This window comes from Danio rerio, chromosome 17 (genome assembly GCF_052040795.2).
Source record: "Danio rerio strain M-AB ecotype USA chromosome 17, GRCz13ab, whole genome shotgun sequence".
In the NCBI taxonomy this organism is placed as follows: domain Eukaryota; kingdom Metazoa; phylum Chordata; class Actinopteri; order Cypriniformes; family Danionidae; genus Danio; species Danio rerio.
This window is the reverse complement of record NC_141037.1, coordinates 19,452,374-19,465,377: the sequence shown is the minus strand read 5'-3', so window position 1 is coordinate 19,465,377 and position 13,004 is coordinate 19,452,374. Positions and strand designations below refer to the sequence as shown.

Sequence of the window (13,004 nt, the reverse complement as noted above, 5' to 3'; positions counted from 1 at the left end):
CATGGCAGTACTGCGAGATGTGGAGGCTGGAGCGCTGTGTGCGATCAGAGGCGTTAACTCAGCAGGGTGTTAATGCAAAACGGGCCAAACTCCCCAGCAGGGGCAGCGGCTGAATGACAACCACCTAACTCCACTGACAGCCCCGATCAGCTTGTGCTGTCCAGGCAGGAGGCTCCGCCTGCCACCACAGGAGTCACACACAGCTGCCGTACCGCCAGGACAGGTACTCAGATCTCTCACACCATATATCCACTGACTGACTCTGTGTCGCGCTGTGTAGTGAAACAGCAAGTGAAAAAACTTAATGATTTCTCCCAAAACAGTACAAACTTAAAAGCTGAAGGTGTAATAAACCTCCTGACAAAAAGCTTGTCGCCTATCCAAGTTTTGGGAACAACAAATAATAATTTGACTTCTAGTTGATCATTTGGCATCAGAAGTGGCTAATATGAAAGGTAAAGACCTCTAGATTGTTTATTTTACCAAAATAAAATATGTCCATGCCTTGATTTTTAACTATTTATTTAGAACAGTTGGGTTTGACTTTGCCGAGACAAAAGTCTTGTCACTTAACAGAAATAATGTACAGTATAGAATATAAAGGCATGGTCCAGTGGAAAAAGAATGATTATTGTGTATGACTCCCGTAAGCTTGAACGACTGCATCCATGCATCTCTGCAATGACTCAAATAACTTATTAATAAAGACCTCTGAAAAGGCAAAGAAAGCATTCCTGCAGGACTCCCAGAGTTCATCAAGATTATTTGGATTCATCAATTCCTCTTCTTTCATCTTTCCCCAGACATGCTTAATAATGTTCATTTCTGGTGACTGGGCTGGCCAATCCTGGAGCCAAGGTTATTATAGATAACGAAAACAAACGAAAAAGCGAAAACTAAAATGTAAAATAATTGTTAATAATAACCAAAAAAAAAATTATAAAAAGAATAAAAAACTAGAACTAACTGAAACTGTAATGTGTACATACAAAACTAACTGAAACAAAAAAATATATAGCAAAAACCTTCTTCGTTTTCGTATTTGTAACTGTATGTAATGCATAATCTTACTGTAAGCCTTTTAGAAGTAAACATAATCCACGCGCAGGTGTTTGTGTTTGACCCTTTCGCACCTCATAGTCTTCTGCTGCCACTGGCCAGATCGAGCCGGTTCTTCTCTAGGTCATCCTCGATGTTGCTCCCGCGACAAAAACAACGAGTGGACATGACAGCAGCACGGTGACAGCATTAAATACAGAGACTTAAAACTATTACTATTACTTTAACACATTTGTGCCCAATAATGGGTTTTATTTCTATAATCACGAACAAATCTTTTTAACTGGATCTTCTAAATGAACCGGTTGAACTAGTTCAACAAAATGAACTGAATCATTTCAAATGAATCGTGTCTCCAGTAAGCACTTATCCACCAACTACTTACTTAATAACAAGCCTAATACCCCCCTCTGACTCTAAATAATCCAATATATGCATATCCTCTCATGCGGTTATTAGAACAGTAACGTTACATTGAGAAGCGGTGAACCGATTTTACTGCTCATGCGTGATTCAGTGAACTAAACACAAACAGTACAGCCTGCTTTGTGACTGAACTGAACTGGAACAACTGCAGCACCGGGTAAACCGAGGGCTTAAATGAAAGGATCTGGTGAAAAACGCAAGTTTATTTTTTTAACAGACAATCGTAATGGAATTTAAATAAGAGAATCATGATTCAGCTGGGTTGCAAAACTTTACTGTAAGACATTTTTCAGATCATGGTGATGTTTAAACTGACTGAAATTACTGTTGCTGACAACAAAATGATGAGTTCTAAAATCCACGCAGAAAAACCCGAATTTCGCATCACCAGGCCCGGATTAATAATTCAGAAGCCCCTGGGCACAATGTCTTGTAGGCCCCCTATAGCCACAGCCCATAGAAGAATTAAAAAAAAAAGATTAATATAATATTTGTTCAATAAAATTAATGTATTGCCCACATTTTTTTTTTTACATAAATGATATACAGTACATATATTTTAGGTCTACAAAGATTTAACTTATTTTTAAAGCATTTAAAGCACACTTTGATAAAAAAGTACTAATACAACTATAGGGGAAGTTAATGCATGTTAATGTACTTGTTCAAGTTCGCTGAAGCAGTACTAAAATTTATATTTCAGGGTATTTTTAATGTATAACTTCTACAAACTTATAATGCACATGATTTGAATATAACACCTCTCCAATCCGGTTCTAGGAATTTGAGTCCTCCATAATACACACACACATATATTAACGATTCCTACTTGTCTTGCTCGTGATGAACAGTAGGCAAAATCTGAGTGCGGACGAACCGCTGGGCCTGTGCCCATAATGCCCACTGGTTAATCCGGCCCTGCCCATACTGTGTCTAACCTCAGAAGCAGCCTTACACACATATTGTACTTAAGACTGCAATCTAGTGGGCTGTTGTATTTAAATTTGAAGATGGGTAGATGGTTGTGGTAGATGATAGTGTTCATGTGTCCTCTGAATACATGTTTCAAAAAATGTATGGCTGAGTTTTTATTATACAATATTTATCCTGTTGATTTTGACTCTTGCGCCCAACAAACATCCTTATTTAGAAAAAAAAAATGAAACTAATACTGAAACTAATAAAAACTGAACTAAAACCAAGACATTTTTAAAATATAGAAACTAATAAAAACTAAGAAATCTACCTCTAAAACGAATTAAAACTAACTGAATTTGAAAACAAAAAGTCAAAACGAAATAGAAACTAAAACTAATGAAAAATCCAAAACTATTATAACCTCCCCTGAAGCACCTTGCCGTTCTTTGCTTTCAAGAACTTTAATGTGGAGGCTGAAGTATAAGAAGGACTGCTATCCTGGTAAAACAAAATGTGCCCTCTCCTGCGGTTTGTAATGTAATGGGCAGCACAAATGTCTTGATACCCCAGGCCGTTGATGTTGCCGTCAACAGCCTGATGGCAACATCCAGCCATCCTCTCTGCAGATCTCTTGCTCGCCCCCATACTGAATGTAACCCCAGACCATGATTTTTCCTTCACCAAAATCAACTGATTTCTGTGAGAATCTTAAGCCCATGCAGGTTCTATTTGTCTTCTGCAGTGTTTGTGGTGATTAAGATGCAGTTCAACAGATAATTCATCAAAAACATCAACCTTCTGCCACTTTTCCAAATGATCAACTAGAAGTTATTATTTGTTTCTCTTACAACTGGGATCAACAACAAGACTTTTGTCAGATAGAGTTAGTAGCAAATGTTCAGTGTATGTACTGATCAACTATGCATGTATCGACTATAACAAAAACAAATGGTAATATTTAAAGATCTTTGTATGGCAAAAAGATTAGCAGGAAGATCGCAAACTCAGCCATGCCTTTTATTGACTAGTTATTGCTAGGTTTGTTTTCATTGCATAACATTTTCACATTTAATATGGATGAACAAATTGCTTGCTGCTACAATATTGCTCTGTCATACCAAGATAAGACATTCAGTAAGACAATAATATGAAAACACTTTGATGTGCTAGTATGGTCTCTTGGTTAAGAAAATGATTAATGAACGGGAGACTGGTGGAAGGTGATTTGGGAGGATATAATATCAGCTCTAGGCATGATGAATCTGATCTAAAAAGCTTTAATTGTGAGATAGGATGCCTTCACCTTCACCTAGAATGAAGTACTTGTTCAATTAAACTGATATGTGGCAATGAGGTTGAAAATGAGGTTAAAAAGAAGTAGAAGTATTAACTGCCTACTCAACAGCATGAGATGAAAAACTTTTATTGTGTGTTAAATAAAAAGGCAAAATTATGTACGACATACTGTGTGTTCTGTGAATAAGCGGGTGCTAAATATGATCAAGGAATTATATAAGACAGGGTTCAACGCTAAGGATTTTTTCTACTGGTCTGATCGGGCCAGTGGTTCAGATTTTTACTTGCCCTGCCAAAATTTTCACTGGCTCCACCAAAAAAAGAAAGGGAAGTTAATAGCTATTTTTTAGATACATATTTTAAATAATGTGTCAAAAATAAAGTCTCTGAATCTAGAATTTTAATACTTGTAAATAAAAGTGTTATGCAATCAAAAAGAGCAGTATGGAAAATGTGGAGGTATTTTATTGCGGTTTGAAATTATTTAACAAAGGGTGGCTGACTTGTCAAACTGACGGCAAACTATGCAACTGTGTTTTTTTTTTGTGTTTTTTTTTTGTCACGTTGTTCACACATAAATTTCTGCCTTTAAGACGTTAGAAACAGATATTTTCTTTAAGCCTTAGAATTTGATGTTGCCGCCATGTTGCCATTTCTTTGCTGTACTGGTTGTTACCAGGTTATGGAAAAAAATAGAATTCTCAATCAGATAAGAGGAACTGGAAAGCAATACTTTGTTTACGACATCACAGAGAAGGTAGTGTTCAAAGACTTAAAAGCAAGAACTAAAAATTGATAAATAGTCACAGACAAACTAAATGTTAGTGACAAGGCAGCACTGTCCCAATCGGGCCAGTAATGATCCGGTCTACTGTCCCAAGTGTCTGTCACGCTGGCCCTGGGCCACCGGGCAGTCCTTATTGTTGAGCCCTGTAAGAGGTTGCTAAATGCAGCATACAAACATACAGAAAAGATGCACAGATTATGAAACATATACCAAACACTAAAGATACACATAGATAGTTATCTTGTCATGGCTTACAGATTATTGACCTGAAGCTTGACTCAGCAATATCTGTCATGCTGGAAAAATCTGGATAAACATAAAAAAAACACCTAAATAAAAACGGTCAAGATATTTTATATGATCTATAATATATGATATATAATATTCTATAATATATATATATTTTTTTAGGTTATAAGTGAAAAAAAGTGAATGTTTTTTTTTTACTGAAACTACCACTCATCAGTGTCAAAAGATATACAAGTGCTCTCTCTCACACTCTCTGTCTGTCTCTTTCCTCAGTTTTTCCCCTTTTCAGGGAGCTCTTTTTCCTCTGGAGGCAATCACTCACAGCCCCTCCTCTGTGCGGTTCTCCACTCGAGACCTGAGCAGCTTTTCAACTTCATCTTGTCAATACGGGGATAAGGAGTCCGCCTGAAAGTTCATTAATTCCTGAGTAACCTATGCTTCAGTTTTGCTAATACCCAGTTCTATTGATGTTTTCTTTCCCATGGAGTGGGCCAGGTTAACCCCTACACCCCACCCCAGCTTCCTGCCAGAAGCGGCCTATTGTCGAGCCCGCATCACGCCACAGAGATGTACAAGGGGCACAAATGGGGCATCATTATAGTACGACCCAGTGCAAGGGAATGCTGGGATGGTTGTGTACCCAGACCCACCTGCCCCGGGAGACTCTCTGCTCAGCCCTCGTCTTACACAGCTTGGGGCCTGGGCAGGATGTATGGGCCCTGACCCCTGAGGTCATGTTCCGTGCGCAAATTCAAAAGCTTGACATCTGTTGCCTGGCTTTTTGATCGCGCAGAGAAAGAAAAGCTCAGACCGCTTGTCAGCTAAACACTTGTCCTACGTGAAATAATATCCCTGCAAGCCACCTAGGCCATAATTAAGGGGTTTTGTTGTTTATTTTCTTTTGTTTTGTTTTTGTTTAGACCAGTGAAAAGAGAATTGAAAGTAGGATGGGTTTAGTTTTGCTGGGAAAGGAGTCCGCTTTTTGTTTTATTGGACAATGGTGTCCATAGAGCTTATGCAGGGGCAACTTCTGTCACACCGGCCTTAACCCTATGATGCCTACTGTATAATATTTGAGAAGTCAATTTCTAATATAAATTATCAACATTTTGCACATCATATACTACATGCCTTCCGGCCTCTGATTTATAGATCACAAATTTGTAACAAGTAAAAATAATTTTACCTGTCCCTCTTCTGGTCAAAATGTAAAGTTAAATAAACATAGGAAGGGCTGTGCAAGGTAGGGCTTCATGATTATAGCTAAAATGAGAATCACGATTTTTTTTTTTACTTAAAATAAAGATTATGATTTTCTAACGATTCTGTACACTCTAAAAAAATCGTTATTTATTTAAACCAGTAGTTGAGAAACATATTTGGTGCTTTGTTGGGTTGTTTTTAACCTTTATTATGTAAATTTTTAATAACTCAACCAGTTGAGTTAAATATTTAGTGCTTTGTTGGGTTATTTCTAACCTTTATTTGGTTAGTATTTACCTAATAACTCAAACAATTATTAAAAATGTTAATTTCAATAGTCAACTCATTAGCTGTATTAAGATGTGTGTGTAATGTTTTTTAATCAATATTTTATCACTATGAAAGAACATATCAAATGCTTGCCTTAATCATAAATGTAAAATGCGATATGATCATTTAAATTATTTGTGCATCGGTTTCAGTTTCACTTCCGATTGCAGCTCATGGCTGCAGTGACTTTGAGAAAAAACACACACATGCAAATCATACTTCACGCGTGGCTCCAAAACAATCGATCTGTGCAACAAATTGAACGTTATTTACAACGTTAATACCTGTTATTCACAACCTATGCAGGTTCTGTTCACTAAAGTGTGCATCATTGGCGGCTGCGCACGTTCTTTTGGCAGTAAACAATCAGCTGCAGTCAGCTTGGTGCCATTTCTCGGCCGCGAATACATCATTTCATCAAGACAGAAATGATTTTTGGGAGAATTAGGCCTTATATAAATACAGTATGTGACACTTTTAACGGCATTTTGATGTGTCCATTTTGCTGTGAAGACTTGTGCGTTCGCTTTTATGCTTCTCTCTTGACCTTGAAAATACAATTGGCTGAATCGCAGAAAAGCTGAATTAAGATTGGTTGTAGGGTAGAATCGAGATCGCAATCTTTTTGCGATTAATCGTGCAGCCCTATTGTAAAGTGATCACTTACTGGTCTAAAGTAGCATACTTTACTAATAGCATACTTTACTAATAAAGCATACCATACTATGACATCAAATGAACCCGGTTGCGGATTAAAAGTGCTAGTGTGAAAGCACCCTTAATGTAGTGACCAAAGAGGGATTTTAAAACCTCATCCAAATGCTGGATAGGAGATATACTCATCTGTCTCACGCATATTTTGCCATATTGCTTTACCACAGCTGTACATTAAATGTTGTGATATTTTGTGTGGCATCTGTGATACTTATTTAGTTTTTAGACAATATAAGCTATAGAAAGGTTCTTTGCTGAGTGTTCTGTATTTTTATAATTATTATTTTTTGTGTGTATAATAAGCTACACTATCTTCCTAATCTGAGTTATACTTGACAGAAAAGTAAGGACATTTTATTTGTGCTTACTGTTTGCTCTAGAGAGAAATGAGTTTTTAATTTGATCTAATGTTGGAGTAAATTAATATCTTGTCAGTTCCTTTTTTAACTAACGCTTAAAAGTCAGAAGCTAAAATACAGATTGAGCTGAAGCTTACAAATTTAAATCGCAAATCAAATCAAAATTGCAATATATGTCAAAAATATTGCAATCAGATATTTTCCCCAAATCGCACAGCCATAGTAGGGACGCAGAATATTACCTGTTTGCCAGTATTTTCAAAATCATTTTTGCTGAACTGATGCAGATATCTTTTATGTTTGTGTGTTTTTGACAAGGGTTAATTTACAGCGTCATGTTTGATATTTTATTCTCAATAAATGTTAGCTGCTCACTATGGGTTCAAATCAGACTTGTGATTTTATTTCTAGATAAAAAAAAAAACATGTTGTTTTGTAAGCTTTTTTTAGTGGTGCAACAAGGCAGGATCTAAATGCATTTCTTACTGGCAGGCACTAGGACCCAGCGAAGGCTGCTTGTGAGTGATACTGTAAAGGAAAAAAGATTAGAGCAGATACTGAATTAAGCTCTATTTGATAGGAGTCACAGTCAATAAGTCAATCTTTTTTCCCATCTATTTTGACCAAAATATCAAACAAGACTAAGCATTTTATGATATAACATTGTGTATTTTACATTCATTTCTGGTCTAAAGTTTACAGCGCCTCATATGAATCAGTAGAGTTACTGAATGATCATTAGAACATAGGGAGGCTGCTAGTTGGCAGAGGCTGAAGACTTACTGAAGGATATTGTACACAGAGTTATTCTGTACACCCATTTACAGATTCGAGTTGATCATCCAAAATGATTCATCTAAATGACAGGCAAGCCCTGAGGGAAAATATAAATTGCACACATGCATTCAAAGTCAAAAAATAAAAAACTAAAAGATTCCAAATTAAAACTGTTACACTGTGCTAAATGTGTTTCATTTAGTTGATATTACTATAAGCAGAAAGTGTAAATATAACTGTGTTTGGGATAAATGAAGTCTCCTTTTGTAGTAATGTCACATGAACCACAGCAGTTGGTCAACTTCAACCCAGAGAGATGGCATCACAGAGCAGATCATATGAGTCAGCACAGACCACAAAACATATCAGAGCCATCTGAATTATGCAGAATGCTGTATTTTAAAGTGGAGAAACGCTCAGTCAGGCTCAGTATTGCTATTATAGATAGTGGTTTTCTTGAGTCTGGTGCACTTTAGCTCAACAACTCTTCTGTTGCAGTTCAAATTATGTTAAGCATCAAATAAAAATACACATTACAAAACAATTCACATGAACTTTTAATTTTTAACTGGTTTTAATTTTAGTTTTAGTTGGCGATAATAACCATGATTTATATTAAACAGCTTTAGGCTGCATGTTTTTAATCAAATATCAGTTACTTTTTACTATGGCAATGAGGTGCTATACCTGTGGATTTGGATTAGGCATAGGACGATTACCGGTTTCAAGGTTGACCGCGGTTTGGAAAAGTCAAGGTTTTAAAACTACGATTTTTTGGCTATACCGTTACTACCATGCATATACATTCCTTAACATGTGTTTTTTATGAATATTTTATTTAGTTTTTTTAGAGCAACAGTATCTCCAGCAGAAAAGAAGTCAGTCCATGATTCAGAAAACATCTAAAAATCAAATCTCTTACTCACCAACATCCAAGCGTGCTATAGAACTGAAAAGTGCAGTGGCTTACTTTATATCCAAAGAAACAAAAGGTATCCAAAGATTGGAACCCTTTAAAAGTTGTAAATAATCTGTGTTTTTAAAACTAACAAAGATAGCAGGGAGCTATTTCCGTAAGGAGGTTCAACCAACTCGGAGTTTAAAAACTTGAACTCTGAGTTGACTTACCGAGAGATTAAAAACTTTAGTTTTCTACTTTAGAGTTTTCAGTTTCAGAACAGCTGATCAGAGTTAGGTCAATCAAATCTGAGCGGACTAAAGCTGCGGTCAAGTTTCGCAGTTCACTGCGTTGGAAAGTTCAAGCTTGGTGAACTCTAACCTGCGAAATTGCATCACATGATCGCATGAGACCAATCGAAGATCAAAACGACCTCTCTGGACCGAGATAGATGGCAATTAATAGACAAAATAATATTGTACACTCTCAGAAATAAAGGTACACGAGCTGTCACTGCAGTGGTACCTTTTCAAAAGGTCCATATTAATACCTCAAGGGTACATATTAGTACCTAAAATTAGTACCTAAGAAGTACAAAAGTGTTCCTCTTACATTTTTTAGTTACTAATACAGGGTTTTTCAAAGTCTAAGACAGTGGGCCTCCCTTTTGACACAACTTATCCATTGGCGCCCCCCTCCTCCCAAACACGCACGCACGCACGCACGCACGCACGCACGCACGCACACACATATATATATATATATATATATACATATATATATATATATATATATATATATATATATATATATATATATATATACAGTATATATAAAGACACAGACGGATGCCAGACTGTTAACTCACTTTTATCATCATTTGCATGAAAGTGCAATTATTTACAGAGTAATAACAAGTATTTTAATATAACGTTTTTAAACTAGGATGATGGTTCAATATGAATAGAACTGTCCATCCCAGTCAAAACAGTGGAAGTTTAGTGGGTCTCATGCTGTCATTAGCCAAAATATTTTGACAAACCACACATAAAGGTCGTGGTTGATCAGCTGGTCCTGTCCACGCAAATCATAAACTCAAATACTGATCATCATATCGTCGTCTTTTGGGTTTAAGCCCTGAACTTGAAGGCTTTTGTGGCGAGGGGGCGTGGCCGAGCGCCGTGGGAACGGAGTGAGGCCACCGCGTAAGCACCTGCCTCAGATCCCACGGAAGGAGCTCTGGATCATAAAAGGAGGAACAAGGGCAGAGGAAGCCGAGAGAGGACCGGACCCGGACATATTTTACTTTTGCTTTCAGTTTGACGGCAGTCTCCGTGAGGATCTGCCGTCCGTTTGTTTTGGTTTAGACGGAGCTGCCGTCACTGTCATTAATAAATCACTTTAAAACTGCTTCGGTTCTCAACCTCCTTCCCGGCGGCCAAAGGGCCGTGAACTTCATTACAGCTTTGAATCGGGGTGGGTCTCAGAAACCGACCCATTGTATTAGCAGGCATATAATAAACGTTTAAATATAATAAAAAATACATACAATAATTAAACTTAATAATTATATTTTTATTATATTATAGTTTTTCCCGCGCCTCCCCTGACATGCTCTGGCGCCCCCCAGGGGAGGCGCGCCTCACACTTTGAAAACCCCTGTACTAATATATACTCTTGAGGTACCAATATGGACCCAATCAGTACAAATGCATACCTTTTAAAAAGGTACCACCCCAATGACAGCCTGCGTACCTTAATTTTTGAGAGTATAGGAAATCAGCATGTCTGTGATTTGGAAATATTTTGGTTATAAAGTCACAGTCACAAAACAAAAACAGGTCATTTTTTGGAGCTGTCGCAGAATTTTTGCAATGATTGAGCTGAAGCTTGACTATGAAATTAAATTGCAAGTCAAAAATCACAATATTTGTCCAAAAAAAATGCAATAAGTAATTTCCCCAAATCACACAGCCCTATGTAAGACCAGTGTAGGTTTACACCTCTATCCAAATATAAAGTGCAAATACAAAGATGTATTCATAAAACTAAGCATGTTTGGACAATATAACATTTTAGGTCACTGTCACTATTGTATATGTCTTCACAGGTTTTTCCTCACGCTCATGTTTGCATATTCATGCGTAATGACAATTCTTTTAAATCCACAACACAACTATTTTACATCAAACTGCTTGGAACATTAAAATAGTTTGAAACTGTTAAATGCATTTGAATGTCTTTTTACATGAAACGCAGCACATTCAGATGTTAAACAAACGAGTCGCTTTGAATACCAGCGTTTCTCACAATTTCATTTAAAACCCACCAGAATGTGGGAGAGACAATATGTATGAAAATGAGTTTTGGATCATAGCTCGTCCCCCCTCTCTCTCTCTCTCTCTCTCTAAAAAAAATGTCCTCATGTAGGTAGAGGAACTTTCCAAACTGATGAGAGGCTTATCCTGTTTTGGGTGCGATAGATGTGCATTGTGACTTCTGTCCCAGTATTCTTTTCAGTTTTTTACATGGAGCTGTTTAATAGTTTCCTGGCACAGTTGGCATGGTTACCAACAGAGAAAAGCAACAACTTATACCTTGTGACTGAATCTCCCCGAACCTGCGATAATCTCCGGCCAATCTACGTATTAACACCCAACTCCGTCTCGATCTGCCTTCATGCCCCCATCCCAGCCTCCCCGCACAAAGGTTTTTGTATCGGGATAAACGGTGTAAAAACGAGCGCCCCTGGAATCATTTCCCACCAAAGCCCTTTTATTGCCAGACATGTGGCATTTGTCTTTTTAATTTAAAAAAGAAAATATCATGCAGTCTGTGTTGACTGGCGAGAACGTGCCGTGGTTGTTCGGCATGATGCGAATGATGAAAATATAGATGAGGGGTTTAACGTGGCGAGCTTACTGGCCCAGAAACCGTGCAAGCCAAAGCCTTTAACAACCCCTGCCATGATTAAAACACTATATTAAAATGACATGGGTGGTGGAAACGCATTCTTGCCCTCAGCTCCTGAACCAGAAGCCTGCGTTATTTATCACCGCGGCCCAGTATTGACCGGGTTACATTAGCCATTTCCATTTCTGTACATATAAGATGATTACTTCAGCCTGACCGACAGTTTAAATGATCTCACATTCAAAGTGCAACAGCTAAGTGTGTTTGGGCATATTCACGGCCACATTTGTTGAGAATGTACATGATTTACATCGCCTTTAAATAAATATGCTCATATTCAGAGTTGTTTGTAACTTACGTTTTGATGATGCTTGCCGCCGCCGTCGTTTGGATTGGCGTGACAACTAGATCAGCGATGTCATTAAGAGATAAACAACTTTCCCATGCGGATAATATAATATGGTGCAACATACAGTGAGTGGACTGTGCCTCCTTTTCTTAATTTTGTGCAAGTTAGAACTGTAAACTAGTTGACCGTGAACTTCAGGCCTAGATTGTATCGGAAGTGAGTCGCTTAATAGTGAACTGAATCAGAATCGCTGATTCACGACTCAGATGAACTGACTCCTTTTAGAGATTTAAAGATATAGAAAAATTAAGCATTATGAATAGATAACCGAATGAAAAGAACGCATAAAAATCCTTGCAACATATTTTAGCATAGTTTATTATTATTGTTGTTGTTGTTGTTGTTTTAATGAATTTTTTATTCATTCATTCATTCATTTTCTTTTTGGCTTAGTGCCTTTATTAATCAGGATTCACCACAGCGGAATGAACTGCCAACTTATCCAGCATCTGTTTTATGCAAAATCATCTAAAGGCCCTGGCTATGTAAATTGCGAAATTCTAGAGATTGTCGAAGGGCGTCCATGGTGGCCTCCCAAACTTTGACGATTCGCCATGAAACAGGAAGTTGTTATATCTCAGCCATGCATCGTCCGATCTGCCTCAGAATTCACGTTTGATAAGAGTCCTGACCTGAACACGTTTACATGCCAATATGCAGTTACAG

The 13,004-nt window shown here is 37.4% G+C and overlaps 1 long non-coding RNA gene across 19 annotated transcripts in view; it reads right to left on the bottom strand.

Moving 5' to 3' along the window:
- Nucleotides 1-12,480, bottom strand: part of LOC147833056 (uncharacterized) — a 449,341-nt gene extending 436,861 nt beyond the window's left edge. For all 19 annotated transcript variants that reach the window (XR_015513263.1, XR_015513252.1, XR_015513255.1 and 16 more), the window contains exon 1: nucleotides 12,288-12,480. This is a non-coding gene — a long non-coding RNA (uncharacterized LOC147833056). The remainder of the gene's footprint in view (nucleotides 1-12,287) is intronic.
- Between the last annotated feature and the right edge of the window lie 524 nt (nucleotides 12,481-13,004).